This window comes from Myiozetetes cayanensis, unplaced genomic scaffold, assembly GCF_022539395.1.
Source record: "Myiozetetes cayanensis isolate MyiCay16 unplaced genomic scaffold, myiCay2020 scf9, whole genome shotgun sequence".
NCBI lineage: Eukaryota > Metazoa > Chordata > Aves > Passeriformes > Tyrannidae > Myiozetetes > Myiozetetes cayanensis.
The window spans coordinates 35,807,479-35,822,080 of record NW_026088185.1 but is presented as its reverse complement, the minus strand read 5'-3'; the positions used below and the strand labels follow the sequence as shown (position 1 = coordinate 35,822,080).

General features: G+C 40.7%; 1 long non-coding RNA gene across 1 annotated transcript; it reads right to left on the bottom strand.

Moving 5' to 3' along the window:
• Window positions 1-277: 277 nt before the first annotated feature.
• Window positions 278-7,448, bottom strand: LOC126652768 (uncharacterized). Its single transcript, XR_007632045.1, has 4 exons — window positions 7,298-7,448; window positions 5,739-5,907; window positions 3,757-3,850; window positions 278-1,351 (listed from the first exon to the last, which is right to left on the bottom strand). It is a non-coding gene; the product is annotated as an uncharacterized LOC126652768 (long non-coding RNA).
• Between the last annotated feature and the right edge of the window lie 7,154 nt (window positions 7,449-14,602).

Genomic DNA, 14,602 nt, shown 5'->3' with positions numbered 1-14,602 from the left:
GAATGGCAGCTAGAGAAGAGAGAACCTTCTTCAACATGTGGAGCTAAATGTTACAACGTTTTACAGGGATGTTAATTGGGAAAGCCTTGAGAAAATATCACAACCTTCCACCAATGTTCAAAGAAGCAGCAAAGCTCTGTTAGGCCTTTTGCAGTTCTCCCTCTAGATGAAGAGTAGGAAAAAAGGCTGGGTAGAACAACATCATCTTTGCATAGTCTTTCTGTCATGCTTGGTTTTGTTGAGTGTTTTTCCAAGCTTTAGGTTTGTTGGTGTGTGGTTTGTTTTTTTTTTCCTTTGGAAAACAGACAGAAACTTCTAAAGGTCCTTCTGGAAACTCATGGAGGTCCTTCTGGGTGTATCTTCAGAAGAACACACACTAGAAAATGAGCAGGAGCGTTTCCTCCTGCCTCTCCCTATCACATCTTTAATCTCTTTGTGTGGTTTCTGCCTGTGGCTTTCTGAGGATGCCTCAGGACCTCGAGCTACAGACCATAAAAGAGAACCTGCAAGGTAGACTGGTGAGGCTGGTAAGCCATTCTCACCACACGTGTGGCAGGCTGTTTGAAATCACAGCTGTTTTCTCTGTGAACCCTCACCTTTCAGCCTAAGACCTAGTTAAGGAAGAAAATGATTTAAGTTTGGGCCTGAGGTAGCGCAGGGTGGGGACTTCTCACTATGGTTCAGCACCTGAGATGTGGGGACAAACAGCTGCATGGCCTATAAAGGCAGTTGGAGGACTGTCATGGAGGGCTTTAAACAATATCTGGGGAGGTTATCCCAAAGTGAGGGAAGAAACTGTAAACAGGAATGGAGAGGAAGCCTCTCAGCAGTCTGCCCACTGTGGAGGGTGCTCAGTGCTCACCTCCCTCACCCACACCCTGACCTGTAGGGCTGTGCATGAGGCAAGAAGCAGGACTCAGTGCACTCCCTCAGGGCTACAGAACAAAATGATTTATTTCTGTTCTATGGCAATAAAAACCAGATCAAATATTGAAACCATCTCTCAAAAATATGTAGTGTTCCTATTTTCATGTGTTGTGTTTGACACTGAGGCATTGTCTCTGCACAAAACCAGTTTTTAGCTCCTGCCACGCTCTCTGCATCACTAGTCAAGTTTTCTGCTTGGAAACTAGATTTTTTAGACTTTTTTTCATCTGCCCAAAGGCTTTACTTTCTCCACTAAATCTACTGTTGATCTCTCCAACATAGTAAACTCACTCATCTTCTCACAGGGCTGATGGGTCTGTATCTGCAAAAGCAGAAATGGTTGTATATGTTAGAGAGTTCAGCTTGGAAACTGTTGTGTTGTTCTTTATGGGACAGATTCTTTCTGCCTTTCTCCCACGAAGAGCTGTAAGAGAATAAAAAGAAATTACCTTTCATTGCAAGTCGATTTGTGGGATGTAATGGCACAATTTAGAAAGGAATATTGCAGACAGTAAGACCACTTGGATTAGAAGTCTTGAATCAGTTTGTAGGGCTATATATTTCCATGGTGTTGTGTTTTGTTGTGTGGGGAATTTAATAAGAGATGTAAATCTGCAAGCTGCAATGGTATCACTATAAAACATAAAAGATTCATGTATTATAAATAGGTATGATAAATAAATTATTTATGTGAATGTATATCTGTGTGTGTGTGTGTACATGAGCTCATGTTCACTCCTCTTTTTGAAATAATTAGTGGCAAACTCTCTTATTGTGCATTGCCCTATGACCTGTGCAAGAGCTTTAATGACATTTCACACAAAGAGCTGAAGGTAGAGCTTGCTCTGTGCTGAACTGGAGCATCTCAGACTCATTAAGGTGGGGAACATCACAAGCCATGTACTGAACAAAAAAAATCTCAGCCCAAGGAGGTTGAGGGTCCTTCTGGAAGTGTCCAGGCACCCTTCAGAGCTCTGAGCCAGCAGTATGCAACGAGTATGATGTAAGGGGCTGTGAACATCACTGCTCAAAATGCTCCTGCAGGTACATTTGAATTCTATCAATCTATTCTATCTGCTCGTGTTGCTGCAGATTTCGGCAGCCACAACCTCACTGTGATGACTTTTTTTTCCCCAGCTCTGTGACTGACAACACAGCGCCCGGTGTGTCAGCTTCTCCAGGAGCACGTTCATTACTCATTAGGATGAAGTCACACGAACTATACAGTAGGAACTTACAGCTATAGATCTCTCCTCAGTAACCTGTGCCATCTAAAGATAGCTGGCTACACAACCTCCTATTTTTAAGCCGGGTGGGACACTTCTAAATTAAGGCATGAGTAAAACAAAATTGTAGCAGAGCTCCAGAACATTAGAGAAAAATCCTGTGTGACTTCAGTTATGTTATTAACTTTTCCACTTTTGCTGCAGAAGTTGTTTCTGTCAATATTTTACTTTAACGGTGCTGAACGGGAGGAAGGAGCAGGGTCCAAGCAGATGGCTGTCAGCAAACTGATGACGGCAGTTGAGAATTAGTGTCCAAATACAGTATTTAAAACTTGCTACAGTACATAGTTTCCTGCATATGCATGCCAAAATAAATCTGGTTTGGAGAACCTTTCAGGATCTTTATTTTATTTTTATTTGGAGCTTATTCTATTAAGGATAAGCAAACAGGCTAAGCGTACCTTAGCTTAGCAGGGGGGTGGATCCAGCAAACAGCAAGTATGGAGATAGATGAACCACAAAGACCTTTCCAACCTTTCCTGACTCCAGCTATTGACTCTCTGAACATCACTAAGTACCAGGATAACATTAATTAACATTAATAATATTAATTTATACCCATTTTTTGCCTACCCATTCCTCCTACACGCCCACTATACCAATCCTTCCTTCTCACACCAGCTGTGTCCTTTTCCTTCCGGAAAGAGTTGGGGAGGGATGGGCACCACCACATGGGAAATATCTGATGTCAGAAAAGCAGAGGCACCTGAACCAGATCCATTCTTGGCAGATGAGGATGGCAGCAGGTAGTGGCTATTCCATTACACACACATCCTTTGGTCTAAGTGTGACTAATCTGTTGGTTTAGATACCTGGCTGCAGCGGGGTCAGAGCAGGGGCAGGCTGTCTCCTCTGCGGTGAATTAGAGGCTTACATTCATTATCTTCCAATACCTCATTAAAACGACTTTAATGTGGTGAACATTTGATGGTAGACAAAAGCTTTAATCTTGTGAATATCAAACACACCTGGGTTACATTTCCTCTTGCAGCAGTTAGCAGAAACAGGTTAACAAGCTATTTTAACTCCTTAATCTGCTGAATTTGTGTGGAAACCAGACTTTCACCAGTCACCTGAGTTTGAACTCGAAAAAAAAACCCCTACATACACCCCTAATTTATCAAGCTCTTTTTTCAAACTCTGACTGCTCTAGACACTTTTAATCATCTGTTTAATTTTGCACCTTTTTTTTTTATCCTGATATATTATATGCAGGTTATACTTAAGGCCCAGATTTGCCCTATTTTTCTTCCTCATCTGACCTAGATTCAAATTTACACACTGTGAAATAGCTAATAAATCCCCATTAAGGTTGTAAAAGGTGAAGGTTCAACCAATGTGCAAGTCATCAAGTTCTAATGTAAAACTGAATGAGCCTTGATATTAGCAGCAGTCTCAAAAAGTGAGGTTGAAAGGCTCTACAGGTTTCCAGCTTTTTTGTGGCAGGCTGTGTTAGAGCACCTAACCTGAGACAACACTCTTAAGCCTGGACAACAACAGTGACAACAACAGGGCTTAGGAATGGTAAGGAAAAAAATCCTACCTTCTGCAAAAGTGAAATACCAGTGATTTTCTTTTTACACCCAGAATTCTGCCACCAATACATGTTTTTTGCTCCACACATTCTGTACATTTTACTGCAAGTAAACATAGTTCAATAAATATTTCCCAATAAATATTACACCCTCTAAATGCAAAATTTCATATAAAGCCCTCATAAAATAAATTTCTTTTGTGTGTCTCTCCGTGTCGGTGCTGCTCTCCTCAAATAGGGGTTTTGCTTTGCTGTTGAAGTCTTGGAAAACTGGTTTGTCAGTCCAACTGGAGAGTGCTGCTTTTTCTTTTTTTTTTTCTTCCCTGCTAGCCATAGAAAGTATTACAATGATTTACAGAGACACGCCGAAAGTAAATTATGTTGTAAACGCCTGTCCCTTGGGCCGACAAAGAATCACAGGGAAAAAATGCAAAAAGTTTGAAATTCCCAACAGCAAAGGTTGACAGGAAAATATGGTGTTGTTTTTCTATGAGTAAAAGTAACTTTTATGTTGTGTTTTCCCATGAGAAATTATAAACTTTCAAAGGAATTTTAGTCTCTTGTATGCACACATAAGAGCAATTTATCTGGTACTGCCCCAGTGAAAACACTGTTAAGACTTTAAAGCTGTTAGAACTATGGCTGAACTTCATCTAGGCTGCTACTACTTATTTGTTCTTGCTGCCTCTTCTTGTCAAAACATTTACTCAGACTTCGAAGAGTTGCAAGTTGGCAACGTGTTAATAATATTAGAATGCATTTGTGTCGGCCATGTGGCCGCAATATTTAAGTAAATTCATCACTTATTTAATGAATAATGAATTCACGAGAGTAGCTATGGAGACGTGGAACCATATGTAGTAAATTAAATGGGAACTTGTCAACGTACAGTAACAGTGAATGTCACCAAAGTAGTTGTGTCTGTTTTATAGCAGTGGGGATGCACTTACACCGAGCCTGGTCTGCATTTCTTACTGGGTATAGTGCAGCCACATTTTTTCACACCTAAGTTGCAGCAGTGATTTCTAACAGGTGTGGCAATAAAGTGAGAATTTACATGAGTTTCTTGTCGGTGTGCGCAGGGAAGGTGGAAGAATCTCAGGATGTTCAGTCAGTAAATTACTTAACAACATTTTGAAGAGAAAGGTAGAGAACTGCAGGGTTTTTTTGGGGGTTTGGTTTGGTTTTTTGTGGGTTTTTTTGCTTTTTTTTTTCCTTTCTTTTTTTTTTTTTCTGATGGGAAAATGTCACCGAGAAAAGGGGGTGGGTGTTACTCAGCTCAGTTCTTATCTGCCCTAGAGCATAATGGAAATTCCATACAACAGGGGTGTCTGCCAAGGTAATTAACAGGGAAAATCAGACCTGAGGAGTAGGAAAGGATACACAAGAAGGAAATTATAAAAAGAGAGTGGTGCATAAGGCCAGAAAACCAAGTCCATCTTTCTGTTTGGCTTCAGAGCCACCAGCAGTCATTTGGACATTGTATCAGGAATCACTGTAATGTAAGATGTAAAAGTAGCATCTTGGTGGCTTCATTTACAACATCCAGTGGTTAGGACACCTAAAAGCTGGTGGCTGAACTCCATGGGCTTCCTTATGCCCTTCCCACATTCAGGAGAGACTTAATTACCCCAACTTGTGCTTGGGAGTACTCTGTCACAGCTTCTTCTACTGAAGCTGTGTAACATTCACTGGGATAAATCTCCCAGCAAGTGTTTTAAAGGTTTAAAAAAGGCTCAGCTTCAGGAAAGGAGAAATGAGCCATTGAGTACATTCTCAGGAACTGTCTTAGGAAATGGAAGACAAGTTCAGGTCGGTGATGTCAGTCAGACAGGTCAGGAAAGATTTCAATACTGTGAGTCAGAGAATCTCAGAATGGTTTGGATTGTAAAGGACCTTAGACTGATGAGCCAAGTGTAGCTATGGAAGCGGATAACATTAGCAAACACATGATATTTGGTTATGCACATGGCTAAAGAAGTTTCACCTACCTAAAAACATTTCTGATGCAATCCTGTCAGCAAAGGAATTTGGGATCCTCCGGTGAAAGCTTCAGCTGATGAGGGAACTTCATATTTTGTGCTTAAGTGTTGTGTTCAAATGGAAATTCCTGCTGCTGATGGAGCTGAAGGTCCTTCGTGGGTGCACATGGGCAGTTCACTGCAGTCAATAAGAACAGATTATCACCATATACAATACAAACACTACTCCTGATAGTCAAAACACAGGAAAGGAGATAATTGTTAGGGAAAAAAAAGAGCAGAGCTCGTAAAGATTGTAGCCATTTGTATTTAAAATATGTTAGAAGAATACATCCAGCTATATCCTGGCTTCTGGCAATGTTTATGCTTAGGACATTCCCTGAGGTCTCAGAAATTTTAAATGCTCTAAAACACTTGCAGACACGCAGCCTGTCAGGTCAGAGACAGTTCCAGGCTTGTCACATTTCAGGCATGAGACTCATCTTTCCATCAAGTTTTCCTTGAAGAACTCCCTTTTATCACCAAGCCTAACGACAGACTCGCACCACGATTACAGTAACTACTCACTGCCTCTCTACGCCGAGTAACTCAGAGCCCACCTTTGTGAAGACACAAGTCACTCAACTGACCCACTGTGAAAACTTCAGACTCCTGGGATCTTCCTAACGTTCCCTGGGGATGTAATTCCTGGGGTTCCATGTCACACCTACCAAACTTTGCCTCTATTTTCTCAGCCGTTGGGTTGCGTTACATCTCGTCACGTCACGTCACGTTGAGTGGCATTATTGCCTTCAGAAGTGATGGGATAGAGCGTGACTTGATGTGTTCTGAGTGATGTGACACAACGTGACATATGTCATAAAATCATTGCCACCCATCAAAAAAAAAGTGACAGATCAAATCCAAACAAAGCTTACCATATAGTTTTAGTGGCTACCCAATCAACTAAAAAACAAACACTTCGAATTGGGAGCCAAAAGCGTGGGAGTGTGACTCATTTTTGGTCAGGCCTTACATGCCTAACTTGGCATTTTACATTTCTTCCACTTTTCTTCACACTGTATTATCCATTTGGTGGGGAGGAAACTTGTTCAGTTCATTTATATTATTCAGGCTGCATATTTGTCAGACTATTACTTCTAAATATGTTCTTCTAGTCCTTTTCACGAATCGTCCCCATTTACCTTCTCTTTCTGGGTGCATTTGAGTTATTATCATGTTATGAAAGTAATAAGGTACAGAGAAGGTTGAATTTGTCATCCTGCAATGTTGTACAAGCCAAACTATCAAGAACAAGGAGATAATTTTCTGTAATTCTACATCTGAAGAACATGCTATCTGTTCAGAAATATCACACTGCTTTATTTCCAGCCTATATATCTGCTCATTAAACATTTCTAATAAGGAAAGTAAGATAGAGAGGAGAAAATAAGAAGCACTTTTGCCTCGTAAATGAATTGCTGCGTCTCTGACTAAACCAATATCAGTGTGGGAATAAGCCCAAACAGCTTTGCAAGGCTGGAGTTGGGACAACTGGCAATATGGAGTAAGTGGTACCAAAGCATTACCATTGCTCTAATATTCATGGAGTCAAAGACTGGAGCCATTTCCAAAGGGGGAAGGCAGCATCATTCAGTGCAGGGATGTGAAGGATGATGTGGGCGCGATCCATCGCTGCGATCACATAAGGGAACCCTGAAATGTCATAAAATCCCACTCTGATCTGTTGTCACTACTGCTGGCTGTATGGAAAATTAACACATTTAATTAACTGCCTGACCAAAGCAGCTGTTACCTTATATAAAGCCTTGAACGTGGATGCCCGGCGTGTCCCACTAGGTGCTCAAATGTGCCAGTGGCATGAGACTGATTAGAGTTTTATACCAAATGGCACAGCAGGACTCCTCTTGCAACACGCTCAAGTCAAGATCTTCCCTAAATTCTTCATGGGGCACAAATGATGCTCCAGCCCAAATTGCTTAATAATGTGGTTTTTCAGGACAGCCAAGAAGATACACCATGCGCAGCAAAACACGTCCTGGCCAAGCCAGCTCCTTCCTCTGCTTTTGTTCCTGACATCTGAAAGTGTTCCTGCTGCTGAGACTGTGGATGTGTTTGGCATGTGATTTCCACTGGAATACTACAAGTACTATTTTATTTATACTCCATTTCTATCATTTATGGCAGATGGTTACTTGCCTTAAATTTTTAAAAAATATCTTGGCTGCAGAATTTCAAATTAAAAGTAAACTCTCCAAGTCAGGGGCAACTGTAAGTTCAGTTATTTTTAACAAACTTGGTTGGAGGGTGGTTTTTTTGTAATGCTCATCCTGTATATGCAAGTTTCCAAGCATGTGAGCATCCATATTTATATATAGTTTTGCTAGGAAATACTTTTCTCCTATACATCTGTGTACATATAGATTTCAATATTTAAACATTGAAAAGGTAAACTTTTTCATCAGAGCTGAAACAGCTACAAGTCACCACGTTATAGAGGAGAATATCTTGTGCATAGCTGAGCATTTTCTAAATGAAATTCAAGTTATAAATCAAGATTTGGAATACAGCAACCTCTAAGCATGGAAAAATTCTTCTCTTGATATTTTTGCTACTAATTATCTCTCCATTCCCCTTTCTGTGCTGTGATAGCCACAAATATGTTGCATCTAGAAAGTGCAAATTATACAGAGAAAAGGACAGTTTCTCAGCCAGTACAAACTGGCACAGCCCCATCGATTTCAGCAGAAAAATTCAGGTTTAATGTTTGGCCATTAAGCAGTACCTCACTTTGCATGCAGCATTTTCTGCCATAGGTTTCAGATCACTGCGAGAGAAGTAAGTCCCCCAATCCTGCAAACACTTATGTGTGTGTAACTGCACATATGGGAATAATCCCATTAAATCAATGGGATTACTCGTGTGCATAAAGTTAAGCATGTGTGTAAGTGCTTGCTGGAGCTGGGCCTGGGGGAGAAGACAGGATTTTTGAACCACTGGTACAGTGGGTGTGAGCGTTCATACCCCAGTTGTGTGGCTTTGAATGCTCCTTTCCGAGTCAAATGTTTTGAAGGAAGAGTTTGCCCTCTTTTCCACCAAGCCAGGATGTTTTAAGACTCTTTAAACAACCTATTGTCACAGCAAAAGAACCGTTTGTAAGGAGGCCTCCATAGAGCTGAGCAAACTTGTTAGAGCATAAAAATTCCCTGACAACTGGGGGGTGTTCTCTGCCTGAAGTCTTCTCACATAGCCTTTCATATTTGAAAATTTATGTAAACAAATTAAAATCTACAAGTTGTAAACTGTGCGTGCATAGCTGTTATTTGTGTGTTTTTTTTTTTTTCTTGGTAATCTCAGGTGGAAGAATTCCTGGACTGGATATTTGAAAAGGTAAAGGAGCAAATAGAAATAAGAGTTATGAACTCAGTTAAAAAAAAAATAAGAGATCTGTACGTAAAGAAAAAAAAACCAGTTCAAGTGAGGTAGAAGGTGAAAATTTTCCCTTTGGTTTAGCCAAAAATATTTTGGGAAAAGAGCAAAAATACAGACAATACAGTGCTCTGCTTGGAAAGTCTTGCTTTGTGTCCAGGGAACAGCAAAAAGCTCCATCATCTTAGTACCAGGCAAGGAGAGATCTTCTTGCCTAAAGGTCCTCTTTCATACCATGCACCCACTCAAGTTTTTTGCACAATAGGAGAGGTTCAATAATGGGGAAAAAAAAAATCTTCAGGTACCAAGTGTTTTATAGCAATACATTGGCAGAAAAAAAAAGGGGGGGAGAGGGGGAAAGAAAGAAGAAAGTGTTTTTATAATCAAGTTTCCAACCAGAAGAGTGTCAAGGAAATCCCACATTACTATTTACATTGAACATGACTATACCTAATCCTGGATATATATTCTCAACCAGGATTTCAACAGTTCTGCTCTTAGAGCTATTCAGAGGCAGATTTTCACAAGCAAGGGAAGATCTGCACATCAAATTCCCAGTTCTGCAAGTGGGTGATGTTAAGAAAATCTCCTTTATCCTTCACAGGTCAAGAACTACTGAGTGAAACTAAAGAAACTCACCTTTGGACCATTTTCTTACCCATTCACTGAATGAACTGACAATTTATACCACAGGTTCTCAGATCCTCAAGCCCCTGAGTAGGCCCTTGGAAATAGTTGTCTTTAAAATAAAGGCAATACTATTAATATTTCATTGAATCAGTTAGGCTGAAAAGACCCTCAAGATCACCAAGTCCAACAAGCCCACCACTAGACCACATCCTTGCTGTCACATCCACAGGGATGGTGACTCCACCACTGCCCTGGGCAGCCTCTGCCGGGGCTGGGAAACCCTTTCTGTGAAGAAATTTTCCCTAATATCCAATATAAACCTCCCCTTATGCAACTTGGGTTCATTTCCTCTTGTCCTGTTGCCTCACACTCAGAGGAAGAGCCTGACCTCCATGTGGCTCCCTCCTTCTCTCAGGGAGTTGCAGAGAGCAAGAAGGTCCCCCCTGAGCCTCCTTTTCTCCAGGCTCCTGGTGCTCCAGACCCTTCCCCAGCTCCACTGCTCTTCTTGGAGATATTACTATGCCATATCAAATGTAAAAGTGTGTGTCTGAATTAAAATATACCTATTTATGTGGCATTTGAACTCTGATCCTTCCCATTCCTATCGAAGCTGTTGAGAGCAACAGAGCAAAGCCTGAGACAGGGCACTATAACAAGCTTGACCCTTCTATATTACAGACATAAAGCTGGAAAATTGTGTGTGGTCTCCCTCTGATGCCATACTCAAGATTTTTACTGCAAACACCTTTCTTCAAACATCCATTTAACATGCACCCATCTGTCAAGCGATGTTTTCCACAGCGGTGTTAATGTGCATGTGCCCCCTTCCACTTTGGTAGTTCACACCTTTAACTAGGGCTGGAGCCAGAGTGCAATAAACAGCCTTCCACAGACCTGGGTATAAAAGGCTCAAAATGTGAGAGACACTTCATCAAAAAAAAAAACACAAATACAAAACCAAACAAACCAACCCAAAACAAAAGAGCAAGACAGAGCAGTCCACGGCTTTGAAAGGCACAGGGAGTGGTGGGCTTTAAAACCTTACAAATAACTCTCCTGAAAGGTAAGCATCATGAATGATAGCTCAAAAGAGAAGGTTGGAAGCAATATCTCATGGGAAGGACTCAGACACAAGCTAAAAAAAAGAAGCACTTGCCTGGCTCCCAACCAGGTGTTGTGTCTTAGCTTGTTTAAAGATACTTCTGGTTGTGTTTAATTAGTTATGACAAAAGATCCTCAAAGAATGTATCAGTTCAAGCCTTAAGATTGCCTACAATATTTCACCTTTGTTCAGGGAAAAAAAAAAGGCTCAATGAGATATAAAAACTTGAAAAAATATAGTATGAAAGTTCCTGCCTTAATGAAATATTAAAAATGCATCAGGAATACTGTTCTGGCATTAAAAATAAACAATAACATTTCTTCCCAGTTACGGTTCACTTCAATTCTTTAAAAATTAATTATTACCTCTTTAAATATTTGATTAAATTAGATTTGGGTGGGTTATCGCTATCCACAAAATACACGGTGTTGTGTATAAATTTGCTTTCTCCGGTTTCTGACATGCACAGGCATGTTGTACAATTGTTTGATTATTAGAAAACTAAATCCAGTGACTCTGTTTTGGCAGTTTGCAAACTATATACTATTGAATCCTGCCACTTTGAATGAAAATGCAAGTGTTACGTTAGGAACCTCTAATAAAAGAGGAAAAGTAAAGCAGCAGAATTGCACTATGTGATATTTGGGATTTTTCACATCGTATCTTATCATGTTGCTATATCTCAGGCTCTAAAAGGAACACATTATTTTTAATAATGGTTAATTAGGATTTGGGGATAATAGCTTAGAAATTTCTGGGCATATAAAGACTGTTCTGCTCTCAATGCATGAGGATTTATGAGTGTAACTACTCAGATAGCAAGGGGAGAATAAACCCTCCAGCATGTCCTAAGAGAGGTAAGACAATGATTTCTCAAGCATTACGATAAAAGTAATTTAGTATGTCCAACTGGATAAATAAGGAACGTTGCTGAATGAGCACAGTGGCTGATACAGTTATAAAACATTAGATTGAGTGAACATCTGGAAGTGTCCAAGGCCAGGCTGGACAGGGCTTGGAGCAACCTGGGATAGTGGAAGGTGTCCCTGCCCATGGCAGGGGGTGGCATGAGATGGGCTTTAAGGTCCCTTCCAACTCAAACCATTCTGTGATTCCATGATAATAATTATCCTAAAGTTCTTTCTGTCTTCCCTTCCTGCCCGTGTTTACACAGGGAATTAGGGATCCCAGGATGCCAGCTTGGCAGTCTGTTTTCCCACACAGCTAAACGACTGAACAACAGCAAAAGTTTCCTCAGTAATTTTTCTTCTGACCCACTGGAACAGAAGGTTTGAGGGCTAAGAGACAGGTTGTCAGTCCTTGGCCTCTGTCCCAGTATTGTTAAGAGGAAAACACAGAGGAAAAGGGTTTGTTTTGGCACTGGGGATGAGGTACCAGATAGGAATGAAGTTGAGAGTCACTATTCAATCTGCGCAGATCAGAGAGGAGTCAGAAAGAGTTTTGGTCATTAGAGACCAGAATCAGATTTAAACATGTGGTGAAGGAGATACAAAAGAATCTATGCTGCATTTTCTAGACCACAGCCACCTTAGTTGATTTTACTTATCAAACTTGATTATTTAGTTATTAATTTGTCTTTATCGAGAAAAAATAGATAATAGGCTTCATGGCTGACACAGGTGAAAAGATCATGGAATCCTAGAATGGTTTGGGATAGAAGGGACCTTAAAGCTCATCTAGTACCAACCCCCCTGCCATGGGCAGGGGCACCTTCCACTAGATCAGGTTGCTCCAAGCCCCATCCAAAGTGGTGGATGTACATTTTTGGATACATGTGTGTTTTTTCAAAGATCAGCTGATGTGGCAATTTACCTGAAATCAAATATTCTGAGATTCACAGTGGGCTTTCCATTTCATGCCTTGTCCAGAAGGCAATGATTGAGTTTGAAACAAACAAGAACATTTGGGTTTGGGGGTTTGTAACTCTCTTCTTTCAACTATATTGAAAATATCCAACTTAATCCTCAGAAAGCCAACATTAAAAAAAAAAAAAAAAATCCAACCTTCCCTTTAGATTAGAATCACAATCTCACAATGCCAACATCTGGTCCTGAGGATGCAGGATGGCTGCTTTGAAAGGATAATTGACTTTGTGGCGAGGTGCTCTGTTCATTGTTCAGATATTGTGGATGACACTTCCTCTCCACTTGCTCCACAGCCCAGGGAATGCTTCCACTTTGCTCCACAATGGAACAGCACAGGGAGTGCTCTTGTATGGGCTGATACAAAAGACTTGCAGTGCAGACTGATCATTCCTTGAGGCTGTATAAAAACACACTTGTGCAAAACCATACAAAAATGGTGCAAAACTAAATTAATCTCAAAAGCTGAGTTGTTTGTTTGTTTGTTTGTTTTTCTTTACAGATTTAAAATGGGAAGTTTTTATGGAAAATACTGGTTTGGTTTTTAATGATAGAGTTCATGTTTTTGCTATTAACATATGCCTTAAAATACTGCACATAGCATTAAAAACTAAAGAAATAAAACTGAGGTTTATATCAGAATAAAAATAAATGTTTTCAGATAAGTGTTCCTCCACATCTGTCATCAGCATCCCATACTTTTCCTCACTGGCTGTACAGAGAGTTCAGGCTTGAGACTTCAAACATCTGTTAAACTGCTAAGGTGGGTAGGATTTCCTGACTCATTATGCATCCTTTCATTCACTAAAATGCCCAAATGAATTTCATCACTTCTACTTTGAAGGAAGGAAGCCAGGAAAAGCCAAATTAGGGTAAGGATGGAGCTTAGAGCAACCTGATCTAGTGGAAGACGTCCTTGCCCAGAGCAGGGGGTGGAACTAGATGGTTTTTTGGGTCTTCCAACCCAAATCATTCCAGGATTCTAGGATTCTATGACTCAAGATGTAAACTTCCAATCACCTAGACCTGACTGCAGGACTCAGCTCGTTGCACTTTGTAATTTTATTTTCTGTTTTGTTTGTTTTTGTTTGTGGGGTTTTTTTTTTCAGCCTGAGATGCTGAACTTTGCAGAAAGATTGAGTTATTGGCATGAACTGCTCCCATCTCTCAGAGTAGCACAGGCTGCTCAAACTAAAATAGAACTAGAGTGGACTGAAGAGGCTCAACGAGCCATTCATCCCCCCCCCCTTTGCTCTGAAGTAGAGACATCCAAATAATAACAGTGAAATCCGGAGGAACAGCAACTATCTTGTGGAGAATGAGAAAGAAAGTGTCTGGGAAACCATCCTGCAGTTTGAAAACTCTCTTCCTGCTTCAGAGCCATCCTCGGGTGCTTCAGCTCAACAGCTATAGACAGCACAGAGGCACTCAGAGCAGTAGGGCAGGAAGCTGGGCACAGGCAATAGTGCAGGAAAAAATGTTTTCATGATTATATATGTAATAATCTCAGCTCCATTTGCATACTTTGATTTTGCTATTCACTGAAGTTGGGTCCCTGAGGCACTCTGTAAGGTCACCTGGGGGGCACCGGGAAGAGGCAACGGGGAGAGCTCACCCTTTGGCCAAGAAACCTGCCCAAAAGTGGAAATAAATTGTTCCTGTTTGGGAAAAAATAAAAAGGAAAGAGAAGGGAAAAAAAAAAAAAAAAAAAAGCAGAGTTTTGGATGGGAAGACTGTTTCCACAGCCAAGAAGAATTATTTAAGTTGGCTAATTCAACACGGCCAGTTGATCCCTTGCCTTTCATATTCCTACTTGCCTGCCTGCCTCC